The 23,230-nt window shown below is 35.5% G+C and overlaps 1 non-coding gene across 1 annotated transcript; it reads right to left on the bottom strand.

Moving 5' to 3' along the window:
- Nucleotides 1–18,081: 18,081 nt before the first annotated feature.
- On the bottom strand, nt 18,082–18,188 carry LOC141699090 (small nucleolar RNA R71). Its single transcript, XR_012565577.1, has one exon. It is a non-coding gene; the product is annotated as a small nucleolar RNA R71 (small nucleolar RNA).
- Between the last annotated feature and the right edge of the window lie 5,042 nt (nt 18,189–23,230).

Here is a 23,230-nt window from a genome sequence, read left to right as displayed (position 1 = left end):
TAGGATTAGGAATAGGAAATAGAAAGATAGGTTATCGTGAGGTTGAGTGCGACTATATAGTAGGTCTCTGACACGGTTTGTGTTGCGATTTGGGATTCTTAACTAGCGACGTGATATCTAGGAAACGACAATGGCAGATCCTGATCTCCCTGCATCAACTGATCATTTGGAGCTTTCCGTTTAAGGACCGTCATCTTCTCTCAGATTCGATTTGTGCCTTGTTTCTCCATCAGTATTAATGGTATCACCTTTTAGTATGACAGTTGTGCCTCTCCAAATTGTTTGACGCCATTCTGTTACCTCTTAATATGAGACGACCTATTTAAGAAACATCCATCTGTTTATTCTTGTTTTACTAGACATCGGCTGTGAGTGTGTCCTTTCAATTTACCCTACACCCTGTTCTATACCCCAGTTTACAATTTGTTCTAGGAAACAATTGTATTTATGAGGATGAATTCGGGGGCTGCAGTAAATGGAGAGTATTGAGATACAAATTAAGATGAGAAGGAGTTTAGAAAGAAAATTTAAGTATTCTGGAGGATGGCTGTTATCCGGTTATAAGAAGCTATTAGTAATCAGGCCACTCATGATTAGCTTGTGGAATTGAGTAGATAAGTGTTGAAGAGAGAGAGTTAGAGGAGATTAGGGATCTGAAGATTTTTTGAAATTAAGAAATAGTGTCGTAATGATGTGATATATATTCTAACAAGATGATGTGATATTAGCTGACCTTGTTGACTATTAGATAGTCTGTTCCACTTAATGATTGCAAAATGGTTAACGGGAGTATTACCAGTATGGGAGCCTTAATGTGAAGCTATGAATAAGATAACGTGCAACGACATCGGAAGTTTTATTGATGAAGGAAAGTAATAGACCCAATGAAGGAGAAGAGATAAATGGAAGTGAATGGACCCTTGAGGGATTGTTTCTTTAACTTGATATCTGGTCATAAGGAGGACAACAACCAACTCATATAGTGAGGACAACCAGAGGTGTGATTTTCAAAATTTTCAAAATTTTTAACGAGTTTTCGAAAAAGATTTTTCCTTACAAAATTTCTAAAAGTTTTTTTTGAATAAAATAAGTTTTAAACCTTGGTTGTCAAGTTACTACTTGAGTTTCTTGTTCGTTAAAAGACCCGGATTATCTGGAAGGATGTTGTTTCAGACTCAGTATTGTTAATTCGGAGAACGAGGTAACCTGCGATTGTGAAGAAATGGGTGCAAGTATTGCCTGATAAGATTAACAACAAAATTAGCGTACAAAGTAACTATTCATCCAATACTGGGATTATTAGAGTTCGAAGAATTCATGGATTTAACAGAAGCCTGAGCACAACCGAAGAAGATTGGGAAGATTTCCAGACTCTTCTAAAAGAAGAAAATTATTAATAAAAAGATCGCTACGTTGAATGATTCATGGTTATTCCAAATTAAAAGAGGAAACTCGAGGTTATTTGATAAGAACGCCATTACGATCGAATTGTTAAAGTATTATACGTGTAGGTGCGACGTTACAGACGCGAGACCTAACAAGTAAGAATTTACCATAATGTTTAGTTACGAAGGCATTTTAGTATACTTCTAAAGTTATTATATGATTCAATTAGGATATGATCGATCAAACTCGAAAGATGAATACAAGTGAAATGTGGATGGTGATCAATGGTATCATACTCGTCCTCAACATTTCAGCATATATTCCTTTTTAATTCCTAAAAGTGTATGAACTCCTTTTCTTAATAAATTCTTTCTAATGATATCAAAATGGAGGATTTCGCATTCCTTTCGGATTTAATTGTTCCCCTCAAGTTTTGCTTTCTGATTGGGACAAACAGTGTTATGATAAGACACTTTGTCAGAATGACGAAGGGTCGGGTGGGACGCCACCTAATCATGTGTTGTATGCCATACGGTATAAAAGACTGGCCATCTTAAGTACAAATATGGTTGTCTCATTCATATTCCAATCATTACTTCTTTCTTTTCAACTCTAAGTTTATTAAAATTTTGAATCCTTCTAGTTGTTTCGTTGTACTGTTGTTCTTGTGAGAGCTTTTCAAACAAAAGTCAATATATTATACACCCAACGGGCAAAGTCTCATCTACCTCTCATGCATGGAAAGGAAACAAGGGCATATAGTGAGAATTATAAATTACTAGCCCTAGCCAGGAATGCATTACGAGTCAAGGGAATCTACTTCCATAAAGAATACGTCTTCGAGAACGAGAATTTGTGATTTTCCTGAGAAATATGTTATTTAGAATATGGATGTGATAACGTGAAAGATTATCGCGGATACCTAATGCGTTAAAGTATTGAAAGATGTGAGAGCAATTTGATCATGTATCTCTCAAGGTTTTATTGATAAGATGAATTATCCTGTTGAATCAATAATTTTATGACTAAAGGACTAGCAAGTAAAGAACGTGCAGTTATTGAATAAGTAAGTACAAATGGCGGAATCGATATTTCTGGCAATAAGTTGCGAAGAATTAATATCATTTGAGATAAGAGGATTTGATATTATTTTAAGGAGTGGATTAACTATTCAAGTGTGATGCCCAGGTAGACCGTTGTGATGGAAGATAGTTCTGAAGACGCCAAATGAGAACATGAAGAAGTTTAAAGGACAAAGGAAAGTAAAGAATTTGTTAAGAACGATTTAAGATTACAGTGACTAAAATATAAGTGCTATGACGATTATGACTAAGAGTCCGGAGCAAACCGAACTTGAAGATTTTACAGTCTCAAGATATATTTCCAGATGAGTTAATAATATTTCCTTTAGATAAAGAAAATGTGTTTATGATTGATTTAGCACCTGAAATGAAGCCAGCGTTCAAAGCCCCGCACAGAATGGCACCAGATAACATGAAGAAGTTACCAGAGCAAACGCATGAGATGATTAGAAGAAAAAGCAACTGGACCTAGCGTACCCCATAAAGTGCACCGGCACGACGTGTTAATAAGAAAGATGGAAGGGTGAGATTATGTGTTAGCGAAAGCTCAACAAGTTTACTCTCAAGAGCAGATATCTGTTACCTCGAACCAATGGTTTGTTTAATTAAATGAACGACGCAAGGTATTTCTATAAGATTGATTTAAGGCTGGGTATATTACCAAGTGAAGATTGAACTTATGGACATATCAAAGACAATTTTCAGAACTCAGTACTATTGTTACAAAATTCTAGAAATGTTAGCTGGATGAACTGGTATACCAGTGATATTTAAATTTGATAAGTAGAATCTTGAAAGAGGAATCTGGATAAGATATACTTGTGTTACGTATGAAGAATCATGTAAGCTATACACTGAAAGCTAATGAGTCAAAGAAGAAGGAAGCGGTATAAAAAGTTTACCAGGTGAAAACTTTAATGGCAGAAAGTATAATTCTTAATATAGATAGTCAGTAAGGAGGAGATAAAGGGGGATTCAGCAGAAAAATTTAAAGATAGTATGAGTGAAGAAAGATCAGAAGCACCAACAAAAATAAGAAATTTTATCATGGACCAGTTACTATCAGAAATTTGTGCAAGATTTCTTGAAAGTTGCAATATTTTGGGTGAAGCTAACCAGGAAAAGCAAAAAGGTTATATAAAATGAAGAAGGGTGAAGAAAGTTTTGTGAAGTTAAATGAAAGAATGGTTACAACACCTATTTTATCACTTTGAAAGTATCAGAGAGATTTGGTAGTTTATAGTGATACTTCTCGTAAGGGAGTAGGATGTGTGTTGACGCAAAGCAATAAAGTTATTGCATATGCATCCAGACAACCGAAACCTTATGAGTAGAAGTACCCTACTCATAATTGGGAATTAAAAGCAACCATAATATTTTTTTTGAAAGATTGGGAAATATTATAACTATAGAGAAGGATGGAGATATATACGGACCATAAGAGTTTGAAGCATGAACTTCCGAGGAAAAGCAAATGTAGTGGCAAAAGATGGGAAAGAATGAGGGAGAATGAACATAGAAAATATACCAGCAGAATTGGAATTCAAGAAGTTGGAATTGGAAGTCAGGGTTCATGATCTAAAAAGGAGTAAGAATGTATAAGTATAACTTTTCAATCGGAATTGTTAGAAAAGATAAAGAAGTGTCAAGAAGAGATAACGAATCAGGATATAAATCATTTAGTAAGTGAAGAATTGTGCACACAAAAAGGATGATCAAGGTATTGTTGGATTTTAATCGCAGCGGAGGCATGGTAAAACACTTTTACACATATAAAATCCAAATAAAAGCATATAAATCATGGTGAAAACGTAGGGATCGATTACTAACCTTTAATAAATAATCCAAGAGCAACGATCGGAGATCCTTAGCAGCTGCTCCTCAAACGTGAAGCACTCCACCGGTATCACCAAGAAAATGACGTTAAGGAGGCGGAGGAGGTGGATAGAATTAGGTTTTATAAAAATTTTGGGGTTTTGGGTTAGAATCAAAAATAGGGTTTATAATAGTATATTTATAGGAAAAATTTTCAGCTGAAATTTTCCCATAAAATATTATTATTATTAACCCATTTATTGTTCTCATTAATAATTAAAACACCTTCTAATTATTAATCCTTTTTTAAACACTTTAGAAATAATTCTCTCTTTTGATTTAATTTTCAAAAATTAAATCCTTTAATTAATAATATTAAGAACTTTTCTTAATTAATTTATAATCAATTAAATCTCATTTAATCAATTATTAAATTTTCCAATTAATTATTTATTTCATAAATAAATAATTATTAGCCGTTATTAATTAATTCCTCCACCATTAAATCATTCTCTTTTTATGGTGTGACCCTGTAGGTTCAATATTAAGCCGGTAGTAGAAATAAATAATAATAAAACTATTTTATCATTATTTATATAAATTTTCTGATTTATTAAATATAATTAATTAATTAATCACATTTATTCTACATCGTGAGGGATACTTCTCAGCATATCGCGACTATCCGGATAATATGAATTCACTGCTTAGAATACCAAGAACCTATTCAGTGAATAGTTATCGTACAATAAACTCCTTCTACCCTACAATGTCCCGATTAAATACAAGGCATGGATCTCGTGTCAAGCCTATGTTTACCATTTACTAATTTAATCACTTGCTTACCATTTACTATGTTTAGTTCTATGCAAATTAGAAACTCCTTTCTAATTTCATTCACTCTGGCCAGAGATTCCTGAACTAGCATAAGTGGATCAGCCTTGAACATTCGCTTCCTTCACTGGAAGGGGTAGATCCTTTATTGATCATACACTATCTTCGTGTACAAATTCCTATACCCAGTAGAGCCCTAATAATTGTCCCTGGAGACTAAGAACTAAACCAAAGCATAGTTCAGTGTACACAAGATTACTATGATGACCTCAAATCTAAGGATACTTGTATAACTATCACTATGTGAACAACTGCTGACACGTAAGTGAACTCCATCAGTTGTTCAGCTGTGCGAGTCATGTTCAGTGAACTTATTCTATAATAAGCACCTACATACTAGTTATAGTGTCACCACATAAATGTCTATGAGAACAGACATCCTTCATAATGAAGCAAGCATAGTATATACCGATCTCTGCGGATTATTAATTACCAGTTAGTAATCCTACGACCAGGAACTATTTAAGTTTACAGTTATCATCTTTTAGGTCTCACTATTATGATCTCATCATAATCCATAAAAAGCTTTACTCTAAACTATGGTATATCTTATTTAAACACTTAAATAGATAAAGCCCGTAATAAAAGCAAAACAAGTCTTTTATTAATATCAATAGAATCAAAACAGATTACATAAAAAGGTTATTCCTAAATCCTAATACCTGATTGGACTTGGACATATTCCTTTCAATCTCCCACTTGTACTAAAGCCAATCACTCTGGTATCTAATACCCATCTTGTCTTTATGACGATCAAAGTGACTTTCATAAAGTAGCTTTGTCAACTCTAATTCAATACAATACAAGAAATGTTACCGCGCTCCCACTAACCTTTCGTAGACACATGGTTTATCTACGTTTTTTATAAAACCAAACTCTTTGATTGTCTCATCAAAACTGATGTTCCATATCTCGAGAAGCTTGCTTTAAACCACATATGGTTCACAATAGCTTACACACTAGGTTTTCTTTTCCCTTGGAAAGAAAACCATCTAGCTAATTGCCAGATCTCATAGTTGTAGTAAGCAGTAATCGCAAGCAAAATCTGAACTGATTTTAACAGGGCTACAGGTAAAAGGTTTCATCAAAGTCAATCCATTGCCTTTGTTTGAATCCTTTTCCCAAAAGCCTGGCCTTAAAGGTCTCCACCTAGCCATCTACTCTAATCATTCTTTTATATCCCGTATACATAGATTTCATTCTGGATTTTATGGCACTATGCCATTTCTCTGAGTCAACACTACTCATAGCCTCATTATAGGTCAAAGGGTCGTCATCATCAATGATCGACAACTCATTGTCATTCTTAATGACAAGGCCATATTATCTCTCAGGTTGGCGAGACACTCTCCCTGACCTACGAATGGGCTGTTCCACAAAAGGTTGTTCAGTCAGAACAGGTGTTTCCACTTGATCCGTAGTAGTTTGTGCTTCTTTAACTTCATCAAGTTCAATTTTGCTCCCACTATTTCCTTCAAGGATAAACTCCTTTTCCAAGAAGGTAGCATATCTGGAGACAAACACCCGATGATTGGTGTAAAAGTAATACCCTAAAGTCTCTTTAGGATATCCCACAAAACTACATTTTACGGATCGATTTCCAGCTTATCTGGGTCAACTTACTTGACATAAGCTAGACATCCCCAAATCTTAACGTGTTTAAGACTCGGTTTCCTTTCTTTCCATATCTCATACGGAGTTTGAGGAACAGATTTGGAAGGCACCTTATTCAGTAAATATGCTGAGGTTTCCAATGCATAACCCCATAGAAATACTGGAAGATTTGCATAGCTCATCATGGACCGAACTATGTCTAACAAAGTTCGATTTCTCCTTTCATATACCAATCTGGAGGCATCTACTGGGAGACTATATCATTTACTTTGAGATAATCCAGAAACTCTCCATTCAAGTATTCACCACCTCGATCTAATCGAAGAATTATAATACTATGTTTGGTTTGTTTCTCCACTTCATACTTATACTCTTTGAACTTTTCAAAGGCTTCAGACTTGTGTTTCATCAATCACATATCTGAATCTAGATCTATTATCCATGAAAGTAATGAAGTATGAAAATCCACCCATGGCTTACGTAGACATTGGTCCACATACATTCCTGTGTACCATTCCTAGCAAATTTGCAGTCCTCTCTCCATGTCTACTAAATAGAGACTGCAGTGCCACTATAAAGTGAGATTTTCATCATCCCTTTTCTTTTATTAGTTTGTTTAATCTGAAGTAAATTATGTCACATATGTACAGACCATTATTTAAAGCACCACGTCCATAAAGAATATTATCTCTAAGAATAGAACATTCATTATTCTCAATAATAAATGAAAATCCAGTCAAGTCTAACATGGGAATAATATTCCTCACAATCGAGGGAATAAAATAACAATTATTTAAAACAATAGTCTTGCCCGTAGGCATATGTAAATGAAATGATTCTACATCTACAACAGCAACTTTTGCTCCATTTCCCATCAGTAGAATCACCTCCTCTTCCTCAAGAATCCTACTTCTCCTTGGTCCTTGCAACAAATTGCAGATATGAGAACCACAGGTGGTATCTAATACCCAAGTAGAAATTTGATTTAATGACATATTCACTTCTATCATGAACACACCTGAATCAGAAGCGGTAGTCTCACTACCCTTCTTCTTCTTCAATTCTGCAAGGTAAACCTTGCAGTTCCTCTTCTAGTGCCCCACCTTGTTACAGTGAAAGCAAACAACTTTGCTCTTGGGGTCTTCAGCTTTTGGTGGAACCGGCATTTTTTCACCTACTTTCTTCTCCTTGGAAGGGTTCCTCTTCCTTTTCTTAGGATTGGAACCTTCACCAATTAGAAGAACAGAACTCTTCTTAGGGGGAAAATTCGATTCCGCAGTCTTTAACCTGTTGTGGAGTTCAGGCAGGCTGACATCCAACTTATTCATGTGAAAGTTCACAACAAACTGCGAGAACGAACTCGGAAGCGATTGCAAGACCAAGTCTTGACTCAACTCCCCATCCATGGCAAAACCAAGTTGTCCAAGACGTTCAATCAAACTGATCATCTTAAGTATATGGTCATTCACAGATGATCCCTCAGACATCCTACAACCGAACAGCTCCTTCGATATCTCATATCGAGCTGTCCTCCCTGCCACATCATACAACTCTTGTAGATGCATGAGGATAGTGTGAGCATCCATATGCTCATGTTGCTTCTGTAGCTCAATGTTCATGGAAGCTAGCATGATGCATTGAACAACATTTGCATCATCTATCCACTTACGATACACAACATGTTCATCATTATGTGCATCACTAGCAGGTTCAGTAGGCTTAGGTGAGTCAATCACGTATTCCAGCTTCTCAATCTTGAGAACAATTCTCAAGTTTCGAAGCCAGTCAGCATAATTAGGACCAGTCAATTTGTGAGCATCCAGTATGCTCCTGAGTGATAGTGCAGAAGATATAATGTATATTGTAAATATGTAAATGATAAACACATAACAACACTTAGCAAATATTCGATTTCATTTTAAAACACTATATGACTCTTGTCTTTATTCATAAGTGGCTCCCACTAATTTATCTAATTTATTCAACCCCCTACGTGAAAAATTAATCATTCATAATGCTAGTGGGAATAGGGATCCTACATTCCATTACACAATCCCGGCTATAGCACGAACCGCCATATAATGTTCAATAGGCAGACAACTCTTGTCAATTACATCTTATGTTATTCCCTAATCAAACTTTAGCCTCTTGAATAATTTAGTCACGGCTGTGGCACGACAAACTCAATATTCTAAGTCAAGTCTAACCCAACATTCCGTACAATTGAATCAATCCCCAAAGGCCCACGGCTGTGGCACGTACCGACCTTTAGATTCTCATTCAATGTACAAATCTCTATGTAATAGACAAGTATTTCTTATTTCGAAATCAAAGCCCCCGGCTGTGGCACGAAACGACAATGATTTAAAAATAAGAATTACTTTCTATCATGTTGGAAGGCTATGACCGACACAAGCCCGTTGTGTCATTGGCCAATTACTACTTGATATTATTTAATTTTAGAGGGATTATATTATGTTACAATCATAATCATATTATAAAGAGATTCTTCCTTTTAAATTAAATATTTCAAATCAATAATCAATAATCAGATGATTCCCAGATCGGGTGGAGCATTGTCAAGAGGCGTCACTAAATAACCCTTTCTTATAGATAAAAATATGTTGTTGACAGAATCATCCTTTCTCTCATATCAAAAATTCATATTCAATTACATGTTTCATAAACACAAGAATCTCATGATTGTATTCATAATATTATTATTAAGGTTATGAAACAATTTCACTATACTGGGATGTCTAACAAATGCCTTATGTTCATTTAAGTTCACCTAAATCTATCATCACATGATAAACTAAGCATATATCACATATATAAACATGAATAAACATCAAGGTAGGCATGTTATATCATCTAGCACATTAGTCTAAGCATTATACATCTCTATGTATCATATTAAGCATTTAAAAACAATTAAAACAGTTAAAACAGCTTTTAAAACAGTTCCGGGAATATAATCAGTTCAAAACCTTTATATAAACTAAAATTTGATCACACCATTAGATCCGTCTCTGAAAAACGAATCCAACGATATATTGTACGCCCAAAACGGAGTTACGAAACTCCCAGAAATCAAATTTAAAAATTTAAAAGATAAAGAAGTGTCAAGAAGAGATAACGAATCAGGATATAAATCATTTAGTAAGTGAAGAATTGTGCACACAAAAAAGATGATCAAGGAATTGTTGGATTTTAATCGTAGCGGAGGCATGGTAAAACACTTTTACACATATAAAATCCAAATAAAAGCATATAAATTATGGTAAAAATGTAGGGATCGATTACTAACCTTTAATAAATAATCCAAGAGCAACGATCAGAGATCCTTGGCAGCTGCTCCACAAACGTGAAGCACTCCACCGGTATGCACCAAGAAAACGACGTTAAGGAGGAGGAGGAGGTGGAGAGAATTAGGTTTTATAAATTTTTTGGGGTTTTGGGTTAGAATTAAAAATAGGGTTTATAATAGTATATTTATAGGCAAAATTTTCAGCTGAAATTTTCCCATAAAATATTATTATTATTAACCCATTTATTATTCTCATTAATAATTAAAACACCTTTTAATTATTAATCCTTTTTCTAAACACTTTAGAAATAATTCTCTCTCTTGATTTAATTTCCAAAAATTAAATCCTTTAATTAATAATATTAAGAACTTTTCTTAATTAATTTATAATCAATTAAATCTCATTTAATCAATTATTAAATTTGCCAATTAATTATTTATTTCATAAAAAATAATTATTAGCCATTATTAATTAATTCCTCCACCATTAAATCATTCTCTTTTTATGGTGTGACCCTGTAGGTTCAATATTAAGCCGGTAGTAGAAATAAATAATAATAAAACTATTTTATCATTATTTATATAAATTCTCTAATTTATTAAATATGATTAATTAATTAATCACATTTATTCTACATCGTGAGGGATACTTCTCAGCATATCGCGACTATCCGGATAATATGAATTCACTGCTTAGAATACCAAGAACCTATTCAGTGAATAGTTATCGTACAATAACAATATTTCTGACTATGTGACTATGTGATTACGGGTTTATGTGTATAATAATAATACGAGTCGGGTTGTCGGATTTGGGTTATTAGGATTTGAGGATATCAAGCATGTCGACATAACTATTTAGGGTATTCTGTAATTGTAGATCCTAATCGAATCATTCCAGGATCGAAGTCAACGTGAAAGCTATTAGGGTTTGTAAAGCGTTGCAAGGCAAGTACCCCTGACCATTCTTTTATGGTTCAGTGTATATGGATAGCTAAATGTTTTATTCTCGTAATGGAACATAAATGTTTTAAGTTACGTATCCCCTATAGTTATAAAATTTCTGTTTTCGAATTATTTTGGGGAAAAGTAATTTCGAAAGGTACCTGTCTCAAATGAAATGATTTGCAAAACGGATTTTATATGTGTGCTGGCTAGATAAATGATTTTGAAAATGAGATAGGTACAAGTGTTTTTGAAAACTGGATAAAACGGTCAGATATGGGATATATTGGGGCCAGAGTAGGCCTATTGAGGTGGCATAAGAGGCTAATTCGGTTGCGCGCAATATAAAACCGATTAGTCCAGCAGGTCAGAGACCTAGCTAGTCTCTGAGTTCCGGAATAGGTAAATGGGATGGCAGTTAGAGCCGTCTGGTGTTGATAGCCTGATCAGCTGTCTTCACATATCCGCTATGTATCTGATTGGGATTTGTGAATTATATGAAAGCATGATTGATTGATACAACGGTTTTATAAAATGGTTAGCATGCGAAAATTGGACTATGGTATTACGCAGCACACTATAATGTTGATTTCACAAAGCATGCTAATTAGTGATATCCAGTTACTTTGATTATTATTATGAAATATTGATATCGTGATTACAGCTCTGTTCCCATTATTGTTACTTTACTGTTTTAATCTGTTATTCATATTTGGTACTGCTGAGCGATTATGCTCACCATTGCAAACTGTTATGTATATTTCACAGATGCCTAGAAGATCAGTCAGACCGACCCGTGTTCCCACCCCTATTGGACCTGGCTCCTCTGAGGTAGTTTGTATCAGACCATGAGGTCTGAAGAGTTGCTGAATAAAGTTGGTGTGCCTTAGATAGTGAATAAAGAGTTTGTATTATTGAGAACCTAAATTATACTTGAACCTGGATCGGATCTTGGTTTGGGGTCAAGTTAATATATTCTAATAATAATTATGTTGTTTATATTTTTGGAAATTGTGTTTAGTGACGTCAACTCCTGACCCCGGGGTTGAGGCCGTCACAATATTCACCCAGAAAGACCTAAATTTGAGACAAAGAAGATGGTTGGAATTAATCAAAGACAATGATTTTTCCAATAACTATCACCCAGGTAAGGCCAATGTAGTGGGTGATGCGTTGAGCAGAAAAGAGAGGCTGAATGTGGTTCAGATTGCAGAAGAGTTAGCACGAGACTTAGAGAATATGGACAATAAAGTTAGAGTACTAAAGAAAGATAAAGAGCAATTATATGAGATTACGTTTCAACCAACATTGATGAATAAGATTAAAAGGTGTCAAGAGAAAGTTATAGAGCAAGAATTGGATAATCTGACAGGAGAAAAACTTTGTAACCAAAAAGATAACCAAGGTATGTTTATATTTTCTTCCAGAATTTGGATTCCCAATGTGACGAAACTGAAAAATGAAGTTTTACACAAAGCACACAACTCTCAGTTTTCTATCCACCTTGGGAGCACTAAAATATATCAAGAATTGAAGAAGAACTTCTGGTGGCCAGGAATGAAGAAGGAAATTGCAAATTGGGTTAGTAAATGTCACGTGTGCCAGACTGTAAAAGCAGAACATCAAATGATGAGTGGATTATTACAACCCTTAGAAATTCCCCAATGGTAATGTGAAGAGATTGCAATGGATTTCGTAGTGGGATTGCCAAAGACAAGAGCCAATCACGATGCTATTTGGGTAATTATCGACATATTGACAATATCAGTATATTTCTTCCCAATCAATGAACGGTATTCTTTGGATAAGTTAGTAAAGTTGTATTTGGATGAAATAGTGACAAAACATTGAGTCCCTGTTTCCATTGTATCAGATCGAGACCCAAGATTCAATTAAAGATTTTGGACCAAATTTCAAGAATGTCTAGGAAACAAACTAAATATGAGTACCGCCTATCATCCCAAGACAGATGGTCAGAGTGAGAGAACAATCCAGACCATAAAAGATATGTTAAGTGTTTGCGCTTTGGTTTTTAAGGGAAATTGGGATGACCACATACCTTTAATTGAATTCTCGTATAACAATAGTTACCATGCCAGCATTGGAATGTCGCCTTATAAAGCCTTTTATGGACGAAAATGTAGATCACTATTATATTGGGATGAAGTGGGAGAAAAGAAAATGCTAGGTCCTGAGTTAGTTCAATAAACCAAGGAGGCAGTGATATTGATTCGGAAAAGGTTAGAAGCATCCCAGGATAGATAGAGAAAGAACATTCATTTACGTCGAGAGAATATGAACTTTAAAGTAGGAGCGATGTTATTATTGAAAGTGTCACCTTGGAAAGGATTGGTTCGATTTGGTTAGAAAGGTAAGCAAAGTCCAAGGTACATAGGACCATTTAAAGTTTTGAAGAAAGTAGGGAAAGTTGCTTACAAGATAGCATTGCCACCGCAATTGCAACATATTCACAATGTCTTCAACGTATCCATATTGAAGCCATATTTTTCTGATTTAAATCAAGTTATAGAGTATGAACCAATAGAGTTTCAGCCAGATTTGTCCTATGTGGAACGACCAATCCAGATTTTAGATCGTAAAGAGCGAGTCCTTAGAAATAAATCAATCCCCATAATAAAAGTACTTTGGAGAAATCCTCGAGTAGAAGAGTCTACTTGGGAGTTATAGTCAGACATGCCTGATAAATATCCCCATCTTTTTAATTAGGTCAGATTCTGAGGACATAATCTTTTTAAGGCAGAAGGATATAACGACTCGTATTTCATATTATTAAATGTATAATTAATGAATATTTAAATAAATAAAATATGTGTATTAGTTTTGTCAGTTGTGTGTTTCTTTATTATTAATTATATGTGGTTATTGGTGTATGAGAATTATTTTTATAATTAAATATTGAGTTGTGTTGTTTATTTTTTATTTTTAAAAGTGATTTTATTGAAGATTTATTTTCGTTAATATTTGGGTTGTCTCTAAAATTATTTTTATGGTTTTATAATGACGATAATTATTTTTGGGAATTTACGAAATTTAGAAAATAATATTTCATTAATTATTTAGCCCTAAATTATTTTCTAGTTGCATTTATGTGTAAATTCAGTATTTAATCCTGGAATTCTTCAAAAATTACAAAACTCATATTTTATTAAGTTTTCAATATTTTGAGAATTTTAAAATTATTACAAAAAAAATTCGGAAAAAATTCACCGGTATATTTGTTCGTTAAATCGTTAAATGCAGGTCTGATGTGCATTTATTTGGGAATCGTTAAATATTATGGGAATTTTAAAATTTATTTTGGTTTATTTTGATGTGTTTTTATTCGCGCGTTTAGCCACTAAAATCGTGAAACGCGAGCTTGCAGTCCGTAAAACGGGCACATGTTTGATTTTTAGACTATATACTAGCCATGTGTCCCTTTGCTTTTGGTACGTGGCAATCATCTGTTTTATAAAAAAATTAAATAAAACCATTACCCCCACCACCTATTACCTCTCTCGACTCATCTCTCGCGTCTCTATTCCTTCAGTTTATATCACCTATTTGAAGTGGTTTTGCCGCTTCTTTCCTGGTAATTCCTCCGTTCCGCCTCTGTATTTTTTTTGTCGGCGCCTTCCCTCGTTTTTCCGGTGGGGTGATTGTTGTGGTGTGGACTGCGCGTGTATGTGTATGGTTTCGGTGTGTATATGTGTTGTGTATACATACATGTATGTACAGCTGGGTATTGATGTTTTGTGTTCCCGGTTTTGATTGTTTTCCGGCCACCTGTTGTTGTGTTATTGTTCCGCTTGTGTGCTATATTAATTCAGATTTTTCTTAAATTTTTAAGGGAATTTTTTGCTTAATATTTATGAAATAAAATATATTTTTGTGCGCAAAAGATTTTAATTAATCGGTGAAATTTATTTGGAAACCCTAATATTATCAGGCACCAATAAATTTGGCTACCGTCGACGTTGAGCTTCGGCGAGTCGACGGTGGACCGTGATGAACTATCGTGAGTCCTAAATTTTAAAATAAATAATTTAGTTCGTAAAATAATTTTTGAAACGAAAAGTAGTTAATTAATTTAAAAGTCATTTTGACGTTCGGATTTTAGAATTCTGATTGTTGGGGTTTGACGTCGATTATGTTTCGACGGGTAGTCCAGTAAGTAAATATAGGAGTCGCTGTCTAATTTTTCCGAAAATTATTTTAAATTACGAGAAGCGTATTATATTGTATTAAATATTTTACTATCATAAGTATCGATTATGTGAATATCCCTATAAATATTATTATATGAGTCGGGTTTATTGGATTCGGTTAGTTAAGTTCTGAGGATATCAAGCATGTCGGAATAAGTAATTAGGGTATTCTGTTACTATAAATCACAGTCAAGGTTTGCGAGGACTAAAGTCAGACCAACGAAGCTACCCTAGGAATTTATGAGAAATCATTGCAAGGCAAGTAACCCTGACCATACTTTTATGGTTCAGTATATATGAATGAACTGTTATTTTATTTTTGAACGGGAACAAAAACATTTTAAGTTACGTATCCACTATAGTTATAATTATTTGGTTAAAATCTGTTTTTTGGAAAAAGTAACTTCGAAAAGTACCTATCTCCAACTAAAAATGATTTTGTGACCAAAGTTTATGTGTGCTGTTGAACGAACTATTTTAAACTAAGATAGGTACAAGTGATTGGAAAATTGGATAAAAACAATCAGATATTGGATAGATAGAGGCCAAAGTGGTCTATTGTGGTGGCGTAAGCGGCTAACTCGGTAGCGCGTATTATTTAACCGATTAGTCCAGTAGGTCAGAGATCTAGCTAGTCTCTGAGTTCTAGAACAGTTTTGTGGGATGGTAGATGGAGCCGTCTAGTATTGATAGCCTGATCTGCTGTCTTCACATGTCCAATACGTATCTGATTTGTTTTTGTGGTTCCCGTAACGGAATAAGTGATTTATACAGTTGAGTTATAAATGAATATCATGCTAAAATTGGACTCTGGTGTTTATACAGCACACAACTACGTTTATTTTATAAAGAGCATGCTAGTTAGTGATATCCAGTTTGATTTCGTTTTGTTTTGACAGAGATTTAAAATGATTTACAGGTTACTGCTTTTGTCTGCTTTATAATTCTGTTCCTATAACAGTTTAGCTTAAATTGTTTTTACTCTGTTATTCATATGTTGGTACTGCTGAGCGATTATATGCTATCCTTGCAACCTGTTATATATATGTCAAAGATGCCTAGAAGACCAATATGTCATGTTCAGGGCAGGACTCCAGTACTACCGATAGCAGGATCAGTTGATTCTAATAGAAGATTGATCTTCCGGACTTCTGGTTGTTTAGATGGTATTTAAAGACTTTTTAAAGACGTTTTTCATAACGGAGAACAAGGAGATAACAAGAAGGCCTAACATCACAATTCAACGGAGGAGAATAAGATCATGTTTAACTTGTGATTTTTTGCTTAAGTTTTAATCTTGGATGCTCGTTTTCTTTGTTGTTGAACCTAATATTCTTGTTAATGTACTTTATTATTTTATTTAGTTTATAAAGACCTAGTTTTTATATCATGCTTTCATTGGAACCCATGGTGACGATGAGTTCGGGTAATAACTAATCATTATCGTGGGGTTCTAATGGATTTACTTATAGATTTCTATAATTAATTTGTTTCAATATTTTATTGTATGGTGCTTGATTGATATCCTAGTATTTGTTGTGCTTATTCTTCTTATGTGCGTAGCTAACATATAAGATAGCGTGTTAATCTTTATTGAAGTGACAATGAATATATATATTTAGAACTTGTCATGCTAGCATAGGTTCATGTATTTGTTATGCATGATTCGTAGGTATTTTTAACCATCTTACTTGGCCTGTGTAATCAAGATAGATAACTTATTTGTTAACCCTTTATGTTGTCAAATCCTATAGATATATAGGGTCTCAACATATTTAGTATCTATTCAGCTTCTATCTCTTTTGTGGATGTCTGGTAGTAGGGTATTCATACAACGAAAGTTGGCGTTTACTAGTTTCGTATTATCTGATTAGTTGTCATCACCATTGCTTGCTAAGGTTAAGAACAATGACTTTGAATGAATTATTTAATGAAGTGAGAATCCCATGTTTATCTTATATAGTTAATTTAATCATTTTTATTCTCTTAGTTACTTGCATGATAGTTTAATCTTAGCTATAAATATTTTAACTTGTTATTCTCTTTTGATCGATAGCCATATCATTGTTGCATAAGTGCATAATCTTAAGTTAACCAAAAAGAGTCTCTCTGGGAACGAATATGATTTATATCTTACACTACATGGAAATGCGTATCCTTGCATGAATTTTAGCGCATGTTTTCGTCCTAACCAGTTTTTGGCTCCAATGCCGGGGACTCGGTCTTAATTTTTAGTTTATGTGCTTGACATCAGTGTTCGTTAAATTTCACTAACTCGGATATTTTACTTACAAAGGTACTTGTTGTGTTTCAAGTACTCTAGATGGAGTACATGCAAATACGTTCTCAATCTTGTAAAGAAGCACTGGAAGAAGTTATAGTAGTTGAAGAAGTTTTTGAAGAAGTTGAGAAAGTTGAAAAAGAAGCAATCATTATAATGGGAGATCAAGCAGTGAATCTGAAAGCTTTGATGGATTAATCTCAACCAAAGATCAATGACATTCAGTCGAGCATTATCAGACAAGCCATTACGACTAATAACTTTGAAATCAAGTCTAACACAATTCAGATGATACAGAATTCAATCCAGTTTGGGGGTTCTCCACTATAAGATCCCAACATACGCATCAGAGATTTCATCAAGATCTGTGACACTTTCAAGTACAACAATGTTTCTGAAGATTCTATAAAGATAAGGCTTTTCCCATTCTCTCTGAGGGATAAAGCAAAGTGCTGGTTAAATTCTCTACCAGCAGGTTCTATCACCAAATAGGAGGATCTTGCTCAGAAATTTCTAACTAAACTCTTCCCTATGGCGAAGACAGTTGCAATCAGAAACGCTATCACTCAATTTGCGCAACAATCTGGAGAATCTTTGTGTGAGGCTTGGGAGTGCTACAAGGAGATTCTTAGGAAGTGTCCTCATCATGGCATGCCTGATTGCATGATCATAAATTTCTTTTATAATGGTTTGGGAATACAGTCTAGACCTATGTTCGATGCAGTATCAAGTGGAGCCTTATGGGCTAAGAGCTATAATGAAGCTTATGAGTTGATTGAACTGATGGCTGCTAATGAATACCAGAACCGAACTCTGAGAATGCCTCAAGGAAAGATAGCAGGAATTTTGGAAGTGGATAGAGCTACTGCTTAGCTGCTCAGCTTCAGGCTTTAACGATGAAGGTGGATTCTTTGGTTAATTATGGAGTTAATCAAATCGCAAGTGTTTGTGAGCTTTATGCAGATGCGCACGAGACTGAGCAGTGTGCTATTTCTAGTGAATCAGGCCAGTTTGTAAGAAATTTCTGAGGTCGTAGAAAACAGCTCCATCCACTTATCATCCCAACAACCACAATCATCCTAACTTCAACTTGAGCAATAATTAGAATACAGTGCAACAACCTTATTAGTAGTATGCAACAAAACAATTCAACCCTCCTGGTTTTCAACAACCGCAATATGCATCAAGACAACAACTCCAACTTCAAAAACTACCGCATGGAAGTATAATTCAATCTAATGAAAAATCTGAATTGAAGGAGTTGATGCTCATGTGCAAGAGCGAAGCGGTGTCTATTAAGACTCTGGAAAATCAAATTGGACAGATTACCAATGCTTTGTTGAATCGACAACCTGGTACAGTTCCTACTGACACAGAGGTTCCAGGAAAGAGGGACGTAAAGGAGAAAGGTAAGGCAATTACATTGAGGTGTGGGAAGGTTGCGAATCCCAAAAAATCTCAAGTTCCAGAATCTAATGTTTTGACTAACGAAGATGTGCAGAAGGAAGTAGAGGTGGAACCAAGGAAGAAAGCTATTGTCAACATTCTTCCTAAGGTTAATACATGGGAAAAAAAGGTTGCAGAAGCAGAAGTTGGATAAGCAATTTGCTAAGTTTTTGGAAGTTTTTAAGAAACTTCACATGAACATACCTTTCGCTAAAGCTCTTAAATAAATGCCTAACTATGTGATGTTTTTTGAAAGGCATTCTCTCTTGGAAAGTGAAGCTCAATGACTTAGAGACCGTTGCTCTTATGGAGGAATGTAGCATTGTGATGCAACAGAATTTGCCTCCAAAACATAAGGATCCTGGAAGCTTCACTATTCCTTGCACCATCAAAAACTTGTTATTCGACAAGTGTTTATGTCATTTGGTAGCTAGCATCAATATGATGCCTTTATGTATCTTCAAGAAGTTGGGTTTACCTGATCCAAAGCCTGCATATATGTCCTTGAAGTTGACCGATCATTCCATTACATATCCACGAGGCATTGTGGAGGATATCTTGGTCAAGGTCGACAAACTCATCTTTCCTACTGACTTTGTAATTCTTGATTTTAAAGAGGATAAAAAAATTCCCATAATCTTGGGAAGACCATTCTTGACTCTTTGCCGAACCTTGATTGATGTGTAGAAGGGTGAGCTCACTATGCGAGTATAGGAGCAGAATGTGACCTTCAATGTTTTCAATGCCTTGAAATTCCCTACTGATGAAGAGAAGTGCTTTAAAGTGGAATTGATCGAATCTGTGGTTACTTCAAAGCTTGATCAAATGTTAAAGTCTGATGCCTTAGAGAAAGCCTTGATGGGGGATGTAGATAGTGAAGATGATGAAAAAGATGAGCAGTTACAATTTTTGAATGCTTCTCCGTGGAAGCAAAGGCTGGATATGCCTTTTGAATCTCTTGGATTGGAAGAGCTGAAAAATTCTCCAAAGCGTCTCACGCCATCTATTGAATAAGCTCCTACACTCGAGCTTAAACCCTTGTCTAAATACTTGAGGTATACGTTTTTAGGTGATGCATCTACTTTGCATGTTATCATTGTATCTGACCTTTCAGGTAGTGATGAGGAAAATCTATTGAGAATTCTGTGAGAGTTCAAATCGGCAATTGGATGGACTATAGAAGATATCAAGGAAATCAACCCTTCTTATTGCATGCACAAAATTTTGTTAGAGGAAGGAAGCAAACTGACTGTTGAGCAACAAAGAAGGATAAATCTAATCATGAAGGAGGTTGTGAAGGAGGAAATTCTCAAATGGCTAGATGCAGGGATCATCTATCATATTTTTGACAGTTCTTGGGTAATCCCAGTTTAGTGTGGGCCGAAGAAATGAGGCATCACCGTGGTTGCTAATGAAAAGAATGATCTTATTCCTACTCGAACATTCACGGGGTGGAGAGTTTGCATGGATTATAGGAAGATGAACAAATCCGTGAGGAAATATCATTTTCCTCTTCCTTTTTATTGACCAGATGCTTGATAGGATGGCTGGGAATGAGTACCACTTTCTTCTAAATGGCTATTCGGGTTATAATCAGATTTGCATCGCTCCATTAAATCAGGAAAATACTACCTTCACTTGTCCGTTTGGTACTTTTTCCTTCCGAAGAGTTTTTTTTGGGTTATGTGGTGCACCTGATTGGAATGAAACTTTTAAAATTATGTGTGATGCGAGTAATTATGCAGTTGGAGCAGTTCTTGGGAAAAGGAAGAATAATATATTTTATATGGTCTACTATGCTTGTAAGACCCTCAATGGTGCTCAACTGAACTACACTACTACTGAGAAGGAGCTTTTAGCCATTGTCTACGGTTTTGAGAAGTTTTGATCTTATTTGCTTGGGACGATGGTGATAGTTTTCACTGATTACGGTGTAATTCGCTATCTCGTCTCGAAGAAGGACTCGAAGCCTAGATTTATTCGATGGGTTCTTTTACTTCAGGAGTTTGAGTTGGAGATAAAGGAAAGAAAAGGTACTGACAATCAAGTTGCATATCATCTCTCTCATTTAGAAGATCGAGGTACAGTTTCACATGATAAAACATTGATAAATGAGTATTTTCCCGATGAAAAGTTGTTTGGATGCAAGTAGAAGAACCGTGGTTCGCGGACATTATGAACTAACTTGTGAGCAACATTATGCCCTCAGACTTAACTTATGCTCAAAGGAAGAAGTTTCTTCATGAGGTAAAGTGGTACGTGTGGGATGTGGCATTTTTGTTTCGGCAAGGAGCTGACCAAATCATCAGGAGATGTATTCTGTATAGCGAGACGGAGGTTATCTTGCGAGTTTTCCATTCAACTATTTATGGGGGCCACTATGGTGGAGAAAAGATAACAACTCATATCTTTCAAGCAAGATTCATATGGCCTCCATTGTTTAAGGAAGTGCATCAGTCCCTTTTGAAGTGTGATCCCTGCCAATGTGTTGTTAATATGTCTAAGAGGGATGAGATGCCACTTAATGTGCTTCTCGAGGATGAGGTCTTCGATGTTTGGGGAATTGACTTCGTGGGGCCTTTTGTATCATCCTGCAACAATCAGTATATCTTGTTGGCAGTAGATTATATCTGAAAATAGGTGGAAGTTAAAGCTTTACCAACAAATGATGTGAAGGTAGTGCTCAATTTTCTTCATAAACAGTGATTTACAAGATTTGGAACTGCAAGAGTCATAATCAAAGACGAGGGATCTCATTTCTGTAATCACAAGTTCACTGCTATGATGTAGAGATATAATGTGAATCATGGCATTAGTACAACCTGCCATCCTCAGACTAATGGTCAAGCTGAGGTATCTAATAGAGAGATCAAGAGAATTCTGGAGAAAGTTGTATGTCCGTCGAGAAAGGATTGGTCTTTGAAGCTAGATGAAACTGTTTGGGAATATCGAACAACATTCAAGACTCCACTCGGCATGTCACCGTTTCAATTGGTTTATGGTAAAGGATATCATTTTCTTGTGGAGATAGAGCACAAGGCATATTGGGCTTTGAAGAAACTAAACCTTGATCTGACTGTAGCTGGTAAGAAAATAATGCTTTAATTAAATGAACTTGACGAGTTCTGACTTTAAGCGTATGAGAACAACAAAACGTATAAGGAGAAAGTCAAGAGGTGGCATGATAGAGGTCTAGTGCTCAAATAATTTATGCCGGGGCAACAAGTTATTTTGTTCAACTCTCATCTCCGTCTTTTTTCTGGAAAATTAATGTCGAGATGGTCGGGGCCCTTTGTTGTCAAAACTGAGTTTCCATATGGAGCGGTGGAGATTTTTGAGAATGATCCAGGCCAGGAATTCAAGGTGAATGGTCAGAATTTGAAGCATTACTATGGAGATACGGCAAACCGTGAGGTGGTTAGTGTCATTATATTGGCAACTTGATCTCAAAATTTTACGTCAAGTTAGCGATGTAAACCAAGCGCTTCTTGGGAGGCAACCCAAGCTTTTGTATATTAGTAGGTAATAAAAGAAGAAATAAGGAAGAAATTCAGAAGAAAATACAACAAAATAAAAAGATAGGGTTTTTTCCAGAAGCACGGCGCGCCCGCGTAGGGAAGCGGGGTGGCCGCGTAGAAACTGCAGAGACTGCGCGTGCCAGTGCTGGGAAGTGGGGCGGCCGCGCTGAGACTCCAGAAACATGGCAGGCCCGTGCTTCCAAGCGGAGCGGCCGCACTGAGCTCCTGAAGAAAAAAAAAATACTCATAGAAGTTATACAAATCCCTTTATACCCGATTTTTAGTCATAAAAACCCCCATTATCCCCATTAAACCCATAATTATATCCCACTTCTATTCTAAACCTAATTCTAATTCTCTATATATACATACACCTCCATATATCCAACTACATCCTACTTTTATTCTCAAACCCTAAATGTCTCTACACACCTCTCTTATCTCACTTAATCAATTCGAATGGCACCAAAGAGAGCCTGCCATCATGACAGCAGCAGCACTAACCCCGTCTCTACCGATACTTTGAGTGTTGGGGTGTGAGGCCTTGATTTGTTACTCAAGCGGGTGCAGGGAAGTATACAGGGTTCATGTCTAAGCAGATAGTAAAGTACAGGGGTTTTCTATCTTCGGGTAAGGATGGTAAGCATCTCGAGATGATTTTGGAGATAGGATGGTTTTCATTTTGTGAGGCACCCGCGGCTGTGCCTATGAGTATCGTTTGGGAGTTCTAT

The sequence above is a fragment of the Apium graveolens genome, chromosome 11 (genome assembly GCF_009905375.1).
Source record: "Apium graveolens cultivar Ventura chromosome 11, ASM990537v1, whole genome shotgun sequence".
Lineage (NCBI taxonomy): Eukaryota > Viridiplantae > Streptophyta > Magnoliopsida > Apiales > Apiaceae > Apium > Apium graveolens.
The sequence above is the reverse complement of the archived record's forward strand: the minus strand, read 5'-3'. Positions and strand labels throughout refer to the sequence as shown.